The sequence below is a fragment of the Sarcophilus harrisii genome, chromosome 3 (genome assembly GCF_902635505.1).
Source record: "Sarcophilus harrisii chromosome 3, mSarHar1.11, whole genome shotgun sequence".
Lineage (NCBI taxonomy): Eukaryota > Metazoa > Chordata > Mammalia > Dasyuromorphia > Dasyuridae > Sarcophilus > Sarcophilus harrisii.
This window is the reverse complement of record NC_045428.1, coordinates 359,397,100-359,412,059: the sequence shown is the minus strand read 5'-3', so window position 1 is coordinate 359,412,059 and position 14,960 is coordinate 359,397,100.

The following is a 14,960-nucleotide window of genomic DNA, read 5'->3' as shown; positions in this document are numbered from 1 at the left end:
GCCAAAGTCTGCCATCCAGTCATGAAGGTTCCTGATTGGCTGAGGGTGAGCCTGGAGATTTTGTAACAGGCCAACTGTGCACCCATGTAGACAAATCCACATTTGGCATGAGAGTGCACTGGGATAGAAGATGCCATTCTTTTATGGGGCCTTAGGCCAATGTAGGCCTGGAAGACTTTAGTTAAGTAGTAGTTTAGAAATCTTAGGTGCCACTCAGACTGGGAATAGGTGGATTTTTCTTTTATGAACACTTCTAATTACCTTATCCACACGTGTTATTTTTGAATTTATATATACCCTTTTCTCTTGTGAATAAGTCCTAAGATACCCTTTCTTGTCATCTATAGTTTGCGGAGACAGAGTGGAAGGGAAGGTGTTGGAATAAAACAAGATAAAGAGTCAGAAAAAGAGGGAAGTAATTAGGGATCAAGGGTGGCAACTCAGACCACCAAACTAGCTCAAAAACCAAGGCTCATAGGATCAAAAATAAAGGGCTAGACTGATCCCAGACGGCATCTTATACAATTCCCTCATTTTAGAGAGAGAGAGAATTTGACCTGAGAGAAGTTAAGTGACTTTTTTTTATAGACACATAGTTTATGTGTCATAGGAAGAACCCAATGCCAGGTTTTCCTGATTCTAAGTCCAGCACTGGTCATTATTAGTGCATGCCCAGATGAGGCTCTCCACAATAACAGCTGCCATTTATAGAGCACTCTAAGATTTATAAAGTGCTTTAGAAATGTTACTACATGGGGTAGCTAGATAGTGCAGTGGATAGAGCACTGTCTTGAAGTCAGGAGGACCTGAGTTCAAATGTGACCTTAGACTCTTTTTTTTTTTTTTTTTAATTTAATAGCCTTTTATTTACAGGTTATATGCATGGGTAACTTTACAGCATTAACAATTGCCAAACCTCTTGTTCCAATTTTTCACCTCTTACCCCTCCACCCCCTCCCCCAGATGGCAGGATGACCAGTAGATGTTAAATATATTAAAATATAAATTAGATACACAATAAGTATACATAACCAAACTGTTATTTTGCTGTACAAAAAGAATCAGACTCTGAAATATTGTACAATTAGCTTGTGAAGGAAATCAAAAATGCAGGTGGGTATAAATATAGGGATTGGGAATTCAATGTAATGGTTTTTAGTCATCTCCCAGAGTTCTTTCTCTGGGCATAGCTGGTTCAGTTCATTACTGCTCCATTGGAAATGATTTAGTTGATCTTGTTGCTGAGGATGGCCAGGTCCATCAGAACTGGTCATCATATAGTATTGTTGTTGAAGTATATAATGATCTCCTGGTCCTGCTCATTTCACTCAGCATCAGTTCATGTAAGTGTGACCTTAGACTCTTAACATTTACTAGTTGTGTGACAAGTCACTCAAATTGCCTCATGCAAAACACCAACAGTACAAAAAAAAAAAAAAAAAAAAGGAAGAAAAGCAAAAAGTATTACCACATTTGAACCTCAAAGCAACTCTATGAGGTAGGTGCCCAAGGTGTAATTTATTATTCCTTTTATTGTTAAGGAAACTGAGGATCATAGAGTTCAAGTGACTTGTTCAGGATTTTCTAGCTAAAAGGTGTCTGAGACAGAATTCAAATCTGGATCTTTCTGATCCCAGTTCCAACATCCTATTCTCTATACCCAGCTTATTAAATCATGGTTTATGATCCCATATTGAGTTTTATAACTGAATGTGGGGGGGGTCACGAAATGATTCATTATCATCCAATCTTTGATTGGTATACCCATTTTATGTACCTGTATAATTGAGGTCACAAAAAGGGTCATGAGTGAAAAAAGTTTAAGAAGCCCTACTTTATATATCCTGTTTTTCCATATCTTTGAGTATCTTTTGTAACTATAGAGAGGTTCCTCGTCATATTGAGGACACAGAATGGTGTTCAGGCACAGTGTGAGGCGGGGACGAGTGGAAGATAAGGAACAAGCAATGATTACTGAAGGTGATGCCATGGGACAACAATAGCAGCATGGCTGATATGTCACTGTCCACCCCTGAGTCTCTCCCATTCTAGCCTTTCCCAAGGCTGAGAGAGGATGGGCACCACTAGGCTCTTGGAGTTAATAAATGTTGACATTTAGAGAGCTGGAACTGTCAAGGTATTTTATTGGTGTTAATATGATGCAGGCAGGATTATCAGTTCCCCAAATTGTCCTCTCACACAAAGCAAGTAAAGACAGAACAAGCCTCTTCTCTCCCACCACTCATTTAGGATTTGATTAAAAGCATCTTCTTTGTAATGAGGACAGGATTGAATTAGCACCAAACTGTCCCTGCTCCCTGGTTATATTTTTCTGTCTTCCTTAACTCTTCTCTCTGTGATAGGTGGATATCCCCAAACTTTCCCCTAGAGACTCAACTTCTTCCTCTCTCCACTTATTTAACCCCCAGAAATCTCCCCCCATCTCTGTCTATCTCCATCTCCGTCTCTCTCTTTGTCTCTTTCCCTGTCTCTGTCTCTCTCTCTCTCTGTGTGCCTCCTAACCTTTTTGCCTCTTTCTCTGTGTGTGTGTATGTGTATGTCTGTCTCTCTGTCTCTGTCTCTCGCTCCTCTCTCCCTCTTTCTCTCTCTCTGTTTCTCTGTCTTTGTCTCTGTGTCTCTCTGTCTCTATCTCCCTGTTTCTTTCTCTTTCTCTGTGTATGTCTCTGTATGTATCTCTCTATCTCTTTCTGTCTCTGTCTCTAGCTCTGTGCCTGTCTCTCTGTCTGTCTGTCTACCTCCCCTCTACTTTTGTACCACTTGTTTTCTGTTTTTCTCTTTGTGTCTGATTGTTTCATGTTCTCTCAGTATCTCTATCTATAGCTGTGTTTCTGTTTCCATATCTCTTGTCTCTGTTTTTTATTCTCTGTGGGTCTCTGCTTATATTTCTCTCTCTCGTTTTTCTGTGTTTATGCTTCAGTTTCTCCATCTGTCTTATTATTTCTATCTGTTTCTGTATCACCCTGTGTCTTTTTCCTTTTCTCTCTTTGGTGTATTGTGTGTGTGTGTGTGTGTGTGTGTGTGTGTGTGTGTGTGTGCCTTAGTTTCTGTTTCCTTTATCTCCTACCTGCCACCCAGCTTCTCACCCAGTTTGTCTTATACCTCACACTTTTTCCAGGTTCCTATGTGTCCTGCCACTATGACTGAGCAATCCATATGAGTGATTTCAAAGCCCAGACTGAAGAAATTGAAACATTAGTCAGCAAATGCTACAGCAGCCCTTTCTTTCCATGTCTCTTCTCTTGTCTCACTGTGGCTCAATCTTCATCATACTTTCACTTTTATTTCTCTTTCACCCTCTAACTCATATGCTCACTCTGGAAGCACCCTCAAGCTCATGCCAGTGACCCTTTCCTATCCATCAAGGTACTATGTGTGGCTTCCTGCCCACTCCCCTCCCAATTGCCTCCATCCAGGGACCTGAGCTCCTCTACCAACTCAAGCAGCCCAATCTCTCCAGCTGCCTGTTCTGATCATGGAGAGTGATTTGTTATCACTTCTCATCCATGATTCCATCTGGCCAGTCTTTAACATTCCAGCAGCAAGTATACAGGGTGGCTCAGCATCCAATCATACCTGCCATTCCATCCTCATCTAGGTAGGGGATCCATCCATGACCATGAGAAGGCTCCCTAGAGAGCTTGGTGATACTTTGGAGGGTTGGGATAAAAAGATGCAGAAGATAAACCTAATCCACATATCTACTTCTTCTTGGGTAGCATTGTGAGAGAATGGAGTAAGTTGACAACTTTCCATTTTATCCTCAGAGCTGTCCCAAAGTGGGATTAATTGAGTTAAAAGGTGGTAAATTTCTCATTCCTGGAAGTCTTCAAGAAAATGCTAAATAGTTACTTGTCAGGGTTGTTATTGAAGGTATTTTTCTAATATGAGTTATCCTACTTGGCCCTTGAGGTTCTTTCCAGGTCAGAGGTTCTGTTTCTGTGATTCTATCTAGACAACTGTTGCTCCATTTCCCTCAGGAGCAGCCCCTTTCCCATTCCCAGGCCCTGAGGAAAAGTACACAGCATCCAAGCGTACCTTGGATATCACAAAAAGGCATTAGATGAAACAACTTCATAGGGGGCAGTTTGTTCCAAGAAATGACTGCCAGTAGAGTTGGTCATTACTAATTTATAAGCTTATAAATGAATTAATGGGTGATTGGTTGAACAATGGTACAACAGGGATTTGTGACTTTGTGGCTAGGTTTGGTTATAATGTATTAAAATTATTACAAAGTAGCTTTGGTGGAGGATGTGTCTGGGTATGACATCTTGCAGGTAAATGTTCCACTGCCCTCTAGGGGTCTCCAGCTCTGTTTGGGACCAATCAAGGATATTACCTTCTCTTCCAGCTATGGAATCATAAAATCCCAGAGTTGGAAAGAATTTAAGAGATCAGCCAATCCTACCCCTTTTCTTACAGCATAAATCTCTGTCATTTATTTGAAGACTCCCGAAGAATGCCACAGGTGACAAAGCTGAGGCTCAATTATAGTGACAGTTGCTAAGAGCTGAGACCCAAACCCAGGACTCAACTCTTGGTCCACTTTTTTTTCCTATACTACACCTTTCCCTAATCAATAAGTATTTGAGTGTTCAGGTGTTTTCAGGAGAGATGCTCCGTGAACACTGCAAGAGTCAGGAGAGGCTTCCGGTTGGTGATGGGATTTAACTGTACCTTGAATGCAGGCTAGGATTTGGACAGGGAGAGGGAAGGAGGAAAGGTATTTCAGACAAAGGACAAAACTAGGGGAGCAGTAAAGAGCACATACAAAGATCTCATAATGTTATTTCTCTCACTTAAAACCAGCTGAAACCAGGACAGGATGAGTTAAAAAGAGAAAACCCTGAAGAGCTAAAGGGCTCAAGGTCTGAAGGGATGCCGGACTCCAATCCCTGGTGGGATTTCCCTGAAAGCTGCTTGTCATCTTTGACTTTAATCCTAGAGAATAAATTTTAGAGCTGTGTGTGTGTGTGTGTGTGTGTGTGTGTGACTGCATACTCATACACACATATATGTGCTTCTCCTGTCCTACCATGTGCTCTAGGACTTCCCAGAAAAGGAAATTAAGAGGCATCTGGGGGAGTCAAGCTTTATGAAAGGGATCAAATCCTGGGAAGAGGGGAAAGAGTGAAGTCCTTAACTTAAAGCAATGTAGGTCCCTGTACACCTCTCCTTTCCTGACCAGTCCTCACAGGCTCAGCTCACCCAGTCCAACCCTGACTGGGCACTGTGTCTAGAAGGTTGGGGGAAGGTTGAAAGACTGAAAAGAGCTGGGTTCCCAGACTCCAGAACTTAGAGGCAGGATAGCTCCCCACACATGCATCAGCTGGACACCCCAGGTGCTACATAAAAGGCACTGCCTCCTCCTGCTATTACTATAGCAGACTTTTCCATAAACTTCATGTATGACAGGCCAGGAAGGCTCATTCTAGAGCCTTTGCCTTGGCTGCCTCTCACTTCTGGAAAACTTTTCCTCCTTAGAATCCCTGGCTTTCGTCAAGATTTGGCTAAAGCAACACTTTCTACAGATAGACTTTCCTGGTCTCCCTGTTTCTTCCCTTTCTCCTAGGCAAACCTGTCCCTCTCCTGTAACTATGCAATTTCCTATCTAACTCAGGCACAATTACATTAACAGGACTCATAGATGTCATACCTTCAGGTTTCCTTCCATTGACCAAATCTATGTAATTTCCTTCTATCTCAGGCACAACTACACCAACAGAAGCCACAGAAAATCAGTTCATGGAAGATGTCAGATCTTCAGACTTCTTTGCACGGACCGAATCTATGCAATGGGTGAGAGAGCCCCACTGTCTCAGGGTTAGGAAGTCTGGGCTATAGGGGTGGGAGGGTGGCTTATAAGATAGGGACAACATATTCCTTGGTTTCTGAAAGACAGAAACATAGCTCAGGCAACAGGGAAGAAAAGCAAAGTTCATGGCATGAGCATGTCATGTTAGACACAACAAACATACAAACCCAGACACTTCACACACACAGTATCCCATAATACACAGGAATACATGGAATTCAACATAAATACCTCCATATCCCTATTCATGTCTCCAGTCTGCGTTTCCTCAGATCAAGGAGTATTATCTCTCACTCTCTCGGTCCCAGGGCTCACGTCTCAGTTGCTCACCCTTCCCTCCCTCTCTTCTTTCAGCTCCCTTAGATTATATTTTCCCAGAAGGCCAGGATTTCAAACTTAGGAGAAGAATCTGGCTGGGCCACTGAGCCTATTTCTTGCTTTCTAATTTCAGGAACTACTCTCTTGCTCTTGAAGCACCCCTGGAGTGATGTCCTATCTTTGGTCCATGTGTCAGAGTATGAGACAGAAGGAAATTACATAGATTTGGTCAATGTAAGGTCTGAAGGTATGGCATCTATGAGTCCTGTTGATGTAATTGCGCCTGAGATTAATAGGAAATGGCATAGATATAAGGGAACCAGATCCCCCCTCATTCTCTCCAAAGATCCAGGGAGTCACAACCCTCTAGCCCTCTGACAGAAGGGCTGCAACACCTTGCTGGCCTCCATATCCTTGACATATACTAGTTCCCCTTGGGGATCTGTCCTTAAACTGACACCTCAAAATGAAGTCATGATCTCTGTACTAGCCGAGTTTTGGGGAGTCAGTCTTCCAGAACCAGTCACCAGGATGCTCCAATCCTGTTCATTGCCTACGTGGAAAGCCTCAACTCCCATCCTCCGCTACCCCTCCTCCTCTCCTCATTAATCCTACCATCACCCCACCCCCACCCCCAACAGACACCCACACACTATTCTGTCATGGTCATTGAACTGCAGTGAGATCAGCCAGGTCCCATGTTTCCCCATCTCCCCACCCCCAACCCTGCCAGAAGGGTCATGTGTTTAAGAGAAAGGATCAGAGCTTTCTCCTGATTCCCCAGCCTGGCAGGGCCCCCTAGAGGTCAGCTAGTCATCACCCCACCCCTTTCCCCACCTTCACCAGGGCTTATCCTTATGTCCACGATTCTTTCTGAGGAAGGAATGCTATGGACTTTCCTGGTTGAATTGCATGTGGCCGGATTTCAAAAGCCTCAGTTTTGAGGGAATTCTCCCTTTGTCTGACCTGAACTCCATTCCCCTCCCACCATCTCCCTCTTTTCCCTCGGGAAATCCTCCCTCTCTCCTATAAGAGAAGAGCTTGTCTCCTGCCTCCTCTCCCCAGCCCACCCAGCTTCCCAGTGAATGGGTTCTGTGCTGCCATGTGCCCCCTCTCCAATCTTGCCCGGCTTTTAGTGGAGCCACAGAGTACGGGGAGAGGAGCATCCCTCAGTGTTGTCAATTTCACAGCTCCGGCTTATCAGCATCTTCATATGGTGTCAGTCTGTCAACTGGGAGCTGGGGGGCTGCGTGTGTAACAAGCCTGGTTAAACGCTTTTTCTCCCCACCCCCCTGCTGAGGACAATTTCAGTGCTGCTTTCCATGTCTTGATAGCTTCCCATAAAAGACATTCACTCACTGTCATCCGTCCTTATTTGATTATCTTCTTATTCAAAATGCCCGGAGTGATCCAGTTAGGAGAGAGCCCAATTCTTGGCATTTTGTTTGTTGTATCTAGAGTTAGCTCCATTTGGACAGGCAAGGGAAGAAGGAAGAATATTGGGGCAAATTAATTAGGCTTGATATGGAAGGAAAAGCATGTGTGGCAAAGATTGGAGTCAGGGAGAGAAAGGTTGGGAAATATAAGGGAAGTAGGACACAATATTATTTACACATGTAGTTGGATGTATTGGATTTTTGTTTATTAGTCTGTCACAAGGGGAGGTGGAGAGGAAGGGTGAAATGGCTACATATAAAAGCAAAACACAAATAAAATTAACAAAACCAGTGATGGTCTTAATCTCTAAGATAGAGAGGTTTGGACATTCTGTTTGAATAGAATGTTACATACATCATCAGATACAGCCACCATATTGGGTACTTTTTGTTTAATCTTTCTTCCTCATTATAATCTGGATTTAACCTGGGGCAGAGGGAGGGAAAATTTTTTCAGAAATTAATATAATGCGAAGATAATAAGCTCCATAAAAATGTATATTTAAGAGAATTCCTGGAAGTCCAGTAACCTGAAGGGTTTCTAGGCTACAAGCTGGGAGTTCTTAACAATGAAAAACGCCACTAAGAGCCTTGAGAAGCCACTAAATCCACCCCCCCTACCATGTAGCCCTGACCAGTGCTGACATTTTTCAGCTCTTCAGGCAGATAACATGGAGGAAAAATGCCAGGCAGAGACTTCAGAATGAATTAGATATCAGTGTTCTTCACATATAAGAGAAGTGCACACATTCACACATACACACACATTCACAATGAGTGACAGATTACCTGAGCATTAATGAAGCCACAATCCTATGTTCTACCTAGCTTTGCTGTGTTCTATAGGAACAATTGATACCTTTCAACTTGTCAGACATCTAGAAAACTTGGGCCTTCAATTATAAGGGGACAAAGGGAAAGAACGGATAAAATGTTGACCTCTTCCCACAGCTGAAAAAACAGTTCAAAGCTCATGTCTGATTGATGTGGGAGTGGAGAAGGAACATATTCCCCCATGAAGAGGCAGCACATTCTATACATACTATACACATTGTGGCTAATGTTGAAGAACAGCATAATGTGTAAAATTGACCTAAAATGCTGGCTAATGTGGCAGCCTAAGCAGTTTAATTTACCAAGAGCAACTTAATTTACAAGAGTAGCTTAATTTACCAAGTCCATAAGAAAAGAGATAATCAGGAAATTAAAGGTATGTTTATACCTCAATTAGGTATTTTCTGGCGCTTACCTTTTGTGAAACACTGAACATTATCCAGTTCTTTGGAGGTTAATGTTAGATGATCTTTCTATAGTAAATATAAACTATTGCATATACCCATAAATGCTCTCACACAAAACCACTTAGAGACCCATTCACATTTATACATTTATTGAACAGAACTCACCCAGATGTTCACATGCTTACACACTCACACTCAAACATATAAATATACCTAAACTTCTTTTCACATGTTAACATGCTTACCCACATGTATCTCACACACAGATAGATAGATAATACATACATATGCTTTTTAAAAAATCTCTTTCTCTCTGAGAATACATCAAAATGTACTCCCCCGAGCCTGATGGGGGAGGAGGAAAGAGAGAAGAGCATAATTATATGTCAGTATGGTATTTTTCTCACTCTCTTGTGGAAATCAGAAGTGGAATGGCATGGAGCCTTCATCCAATATTCATTGGGAATCATCCTGACATGATCCTAGGGGGAAAAAAAATTCCTTTCAAACCTACTGTTCCATCCCAACTCCTCAAAAAGCTACAATGCTCCAGTAGCAATGAACAGAGTGGAGTGAAGCAGAGTTGGCGCTGTGTTTGGGGATCAGCCCTGGTGGCGAGCACACGGCAGCAAGGCTTAATTATGATTCACTGAGCCGCATTGTGGAGATGTTTTAGAGCCACTTAATTAGTGTAGGAATATACAGCCATAATTATCCTGAAATATGGCCTAATTAACCTATGGAAAACCCAGGCCCACTGCTCGGGAAAGTTGGAGACATTAATAGTCTATTAATATACTGGGGCTGCTCATCTGCCAGGGCTGCTGGGGGGCCACCAGGAGCCAAACACTGTTTTCTGTTTGAGGTAACATTGCCATAAAGCAAGTTTCTGTAGAGCAGAAGAAAGGAACTAGGAGAGACACTGGGCAAGTCCAGGGGACTCTTGAATGAATAGTATTTTCTGGAGGCACCTTGGAGAAGTTAAAGCATTTAAGCTTAGACCTGCCTAGGGGAAAGAGGATGGAAGAGAATTAGTTCACATATCTACCATAAAGCCATCCTGTGAGGGAGAAAGGAGAAGGATCGTGTCTTCTCTGTATAGATAAGGAAATTAGAGGCTCATAGCCCTTGAATTGTGTCCTAATAGACACAATTTTGGAAAGGACTTGGGTTGGTCTTGAAACCCATGCTTACTGATTCCAAATCCATTTTTCTTTCCATTACACAGGACTGAAGGCCTTCTGACCAAAGAGTTGACTTCAAAGCCAACTCAGAGCTTATTTAACAGACTCAATGATTCTCTTCAACAGATGTGCCCAAAGCGAAGATGCCCATTACTGGGATGAAAGTACAGTGTCATTATTAATTTGAATTCAAATTCATCACTCCCTCTGTGAACAGACTTCAGTCCCCAGGACAGGGAAAGGGAAGTGGGCAGGTTTCTTGAATCCCAGTGACAAAGCATTCTTGAAGAGACCTGGGGAGACTTGAGATTTGGAGTCTGCCTGGTCAACACTGTCACAAATATTCCAGCAACATTTTCATTCCTTAGTGATCAAAGCAGTCAGAATTGAACTTGCTGTAATCATCCATCAGGGAGTTTGCTTAAAATTCCTCTAATTATGGAAGAGCAGAAGATTGCTGCACATAGCATTCTGAATAGAGAAATCGAAGGCACCCTGCTCCCAGCTGCCAGGAGAGATGCAAGCTTGGAAGGGAAAGGCAAGGTCTAGAGGCAGGAGGAAGTGAAGCTGGGCCACAAATCACAAGATAAGATGATGGAAAGGGAAAGATTTTTTTTCCTCTCTGCCATTGACTGTTGGGCTTCACTCAGAATTGAGGTTCACATGACCAGGAGATGAGAGAGGCATTTCTGCCAGCTGGAGATTGATATCAATTGAGCCAGGGCTGTTTCTCCTGGTGCAGAACATAAAGTAGGAAAAACTAGCAGAAGAAGTAAGAGCAGATAGCATGGTGGAAAGACATAAAACCCAGGAAATATGGATCCCGAGAATGAGGGACATGATCCTGTCTCCTCCTATTAAGAAAAAAAAAACCTGCCTGGTTCCCAGTGTCTTATCTAGGACCCCCTACATTCCTCCCCTCTCCACCTACTCTACTGATGCTTTGAACAGTGGTATAACTGTCATTATAAAGCCATTCTTCTTGATGGCCAAAAGCCTAGTAATGGAGCTGCCATCATCAATGGTGCCATCCTCATCTCTCCCATTGAAATCCCAACCTCGGCATACCTTATCAACTCATTTTGGTGCTTCCTCTTTGCCATGGAATCTACAGATTAGCCCATATCACCAGAGACATCTTTATGTCGATGAAGACAAAAACAAGAGAAAAATAAAATATCAAGCTTCATTAAGTTATCATCTTAGACCCTGACAATTGAAAGCCCCAGGATGGAGAAACATCCCCTTCAAAGTCCCCTAAGATTAAGCTGATTGGAACTGCTCCTAGAGCCCAAGGTATTGGTGCTAGTGAAGAAACAGAACCAGATGAACTAGAATCCTCATAACCATGATTCCTCCCCACTTCATTAAAGGGAATAGGAGAGATTTAATTTGTTTAATTGAAAGTAATAACAAATGCAGAGAAGAGGAAAGGGGAGGGAAGGAAAAAGAAAAAGATAGGAGGAAGAAATGGATTTGGTAATAGGAAGACTAGGTTTCCAATACAAATGCTTGAGAGAAGATTGGGATGTGGTGGGGGGAGCTCAAGTCATGAGTCTTCCTCCTTTCCCACTGCTTCCTGGTAATCTTAGGAACTCAAACCATCTCCAGCCTTGCTCATCAGACTGGGTTTAAGTTCTTTGGATAAGGAAGTGATATGTACTGGTAAATGTTTGACAACCAACTTTCCCACACACATAAACAAAAATATACTCATGTCACTCTTTTAAGTTCAATCAGCATTAACACTTTCTTAAGTCTAGACAATTAATTAACAATAAATCAATTCCTGAATTGTAGCATTTGCCAATTATGTGGTAAATGCTCATATTGAAAATTTAACAATCAGCTCTTTTGAACTATTTCTAACTGCAGCCTCCTGGTTATATTGACAAACGGGAGTATTTGGTACTCCCAGGGATACTTTCTGGTTTGGAAATAATGCTTCATTCTACCAGAAACAGAAAGGATGAAGGATATCCTATCTCTATTCATTTTCTTAATGACAATGGGAAATGGATTAGAAGGGCTGGTTCTGAGGTGAGGAGGGAGATAATAATAATAATAGATTATTATTAACCTGGTCTATGAAGACAAGAGAAGCAGCTGAAGCCTTGTAGGCAACTGAGGGAAAGACTAAGCTTATGATGGAAGAAAGAGGACTAGATTTGAAATCAAAGCCCCTCTGCTACTTGCTACCTGTAATGAGCTTGGACAATTCCCTCCCTATTTCTGGGTCTCGGTTTTTTCTGAAAAATGATGGGGGTTAATAATTCCAGAGAATGGATAATGAAGCATGCTACCCACCTCCTGCCAGAGAAGTGATGGATTCAGGGAGCAGAACGAGACATTTTTTAGACAGACAATGTGGGAATTTGTTTTGCTTAACTATGCATATTTGTTACAAGGGTTTTATTTTCCTTTTTATTTCTAAGAGGAGGAGGCAGGATGGAAATAGATATTTGTTAAATAAAATGAAATATTTTTAAAATGGAGAGGGATGAACTAGATGGTTTTGCACTGGGTGACTTTCAGCTCCAAATCTATAAATGTATGAGAAAGAATATGGATAGAGAATGGGAGTTTGGAGCTGAGGAATTAAATTGATTAGCATGCAATGAGTAAACACTATGGTATTAACCTCTTACCAGAGCACTTTGGGCATCCCTGGTTGGTCTCTAGCCAAGGTTCTAACTTAGAACAATGGCCTAGATGAGAAGAAAATGTAGTGGTGGTATCCGTAGGCAAAAAGTCCCAGCAATAACATGGGACATTAGGTGGCTGATGACTTTGTATAACAAGAGAATTGCAATTAAAAGGATGATCAGTCCCTGGGCACCAACAGGGGTCCTGATGCTGGTTGTTTTAAAAAGCAGCCATAGTGGGGAATTGTTTTGTTTTGGAAAGGTACCAGTGGAGGAATTATAAGGCTTCAACTTGGACAATGCCCAAGCTCCTTTGACAGATCTTCCAGGAAAATTACTAAAATGTATTCAGATTGAGTCTTTTTTTTTCTTTTCCTCTTTTTTGCTTCCCCATTGCAAACTGAGTATTTTTATTTTCAGACAACAAAACCCAGGTAGGTTGAGAGCTCACAAAGATTCCTCATTAGACACTCAGCAGAAACCACACCCTCCTCTACATTTCAAACAGTAGAGGAGGAAGAACATCTGGCTGAGGGAAATAGAGAAGTGAGTGATGAGAGAAGATGGCAAAGGTAAAGTGGGAGGCAGGGAGTGCCATAACCTATCACCTACAGAAACTGTCTGGTTCCCATCTCTTTGTCTGAGGATCCCCTACATTCCTCTCCTTTCCATGCTGCTCCACTGATACTTTGTACAATGGTACAATTGTCATTACAAGGCCATTCTTCTCAATACCAATAGTATAGTGACAAAGCTGCCATTACTACAAGTGCCTTCCTCACCCCTCACACTGTCATGTTAACTTAGGCACACCTCAATTCATTTTGGTGCTCCCTTTGTGGCATGAAGATCTACAGATTAGCCCATATCACCAGGACATCCAACATCCCCATGCTGATAGAAACAGAAACAAGAGAAAAATGGGATCCCAAGATTCATGATCATTGATAAAAACCAACATCACCAACAGTGCTATCTTCCTTGCTGTCATTCCACTTCCAACCCACACACTTTGTTAAATCCTTAAGTGCTTCTTCTATGGCATAATATTAGCTGATATCACCAAGATGATGGAGACAGAAACAAGAGAAAAATGGAATCCTAAGTTTCATGTTCATTGGCAAAACTACTTCACCAACATCATTGCTGTCATTCCAGTTCCAAACTAGGCACACCTTGTCAACTCCTTAGAGGAGATAATCTCATAAACACCAAAAACATCCTTATGGGGACAGAAATGAAAAAAATGGTACTGAAAAAAATTCATATTCGTGGGAAAGGTTTGCAGATGATACTAAGAACACATTGATGTCACCCACCACCTAGGTGGTATAATATGTGCTAGTGCAAAGTTTTGCTTGATTCTTCAACAGAAACCCCTTACCATACAATTCTTTTTGTTTTTGCTGAAGCAATTGGGATTTAATGACTTGTTCAGGGTCACACAGGTAGAAAGTGTTAAGTGTCTGAAGCCAAATTTGAACTCAGGTCCTCCTGACTTCAGGGCTGGTGCTCTATCCACTGAGCCACCTAGCTGCCCTTCCCATATAATTCTTATGAATATAGGGATATGTGCATTCTGGCTGGAACTAAAGGAATTGGCATACAATTAAATCATAGAGATGTTAATGGTTATGCTCATTTACAGGAAAAGAAACAGTCATACTATAAACTCTGGAAATGGGGTTGGTTGAAGAGAACTTGGAAGTTGTAGCCAGTGATGTCAGAAAGTGATACTGTATAGGAACTGAGAGTGTTTAGAGAAAAAGTTGGTCCCAAAAGGGGAATAAGATGATGAGAACAAAAAGTCACATTATTTAGCTCTTTAAAGACTTCAAGCTTTATATGTAGATAGAAAACTGGGCTTAAAGACAGAGAGATCTGGGTTCAAATCTTGTCTTTGCCACTAACTCAAAAATAATAGACAACCCTGATAGTCTGGAAGTCTTTCCAGGTATCTAATCTCACTAGCTGCTGCAATTTGTGTTTTCTCTCTTTCTTCTTCAAACTCTCCTGCTTCCTACCATTGTGGCTCTTTTACTTACTTACCCTGCCCTTTCCTCTCTCCCTTCTTATCCTGGGTTGTTCAGTTGTTCTTCAGTTATGTCTGATTCTTCATGACCCTATTTGGTGTTTCTTGGCAAAGATACTGGAGTGGTCAGCCATTTCCTTCTCCAGCTCATTTTACAGATGAAAAAACTGAGGCAAAGAGCATTAAGTAATTTGCCCAGGGTTACACAGTTAATGTCTGACTTTAGATTTTAACTCAGGAAGATGAGTCTTCCTGATTTCAAGCCTGG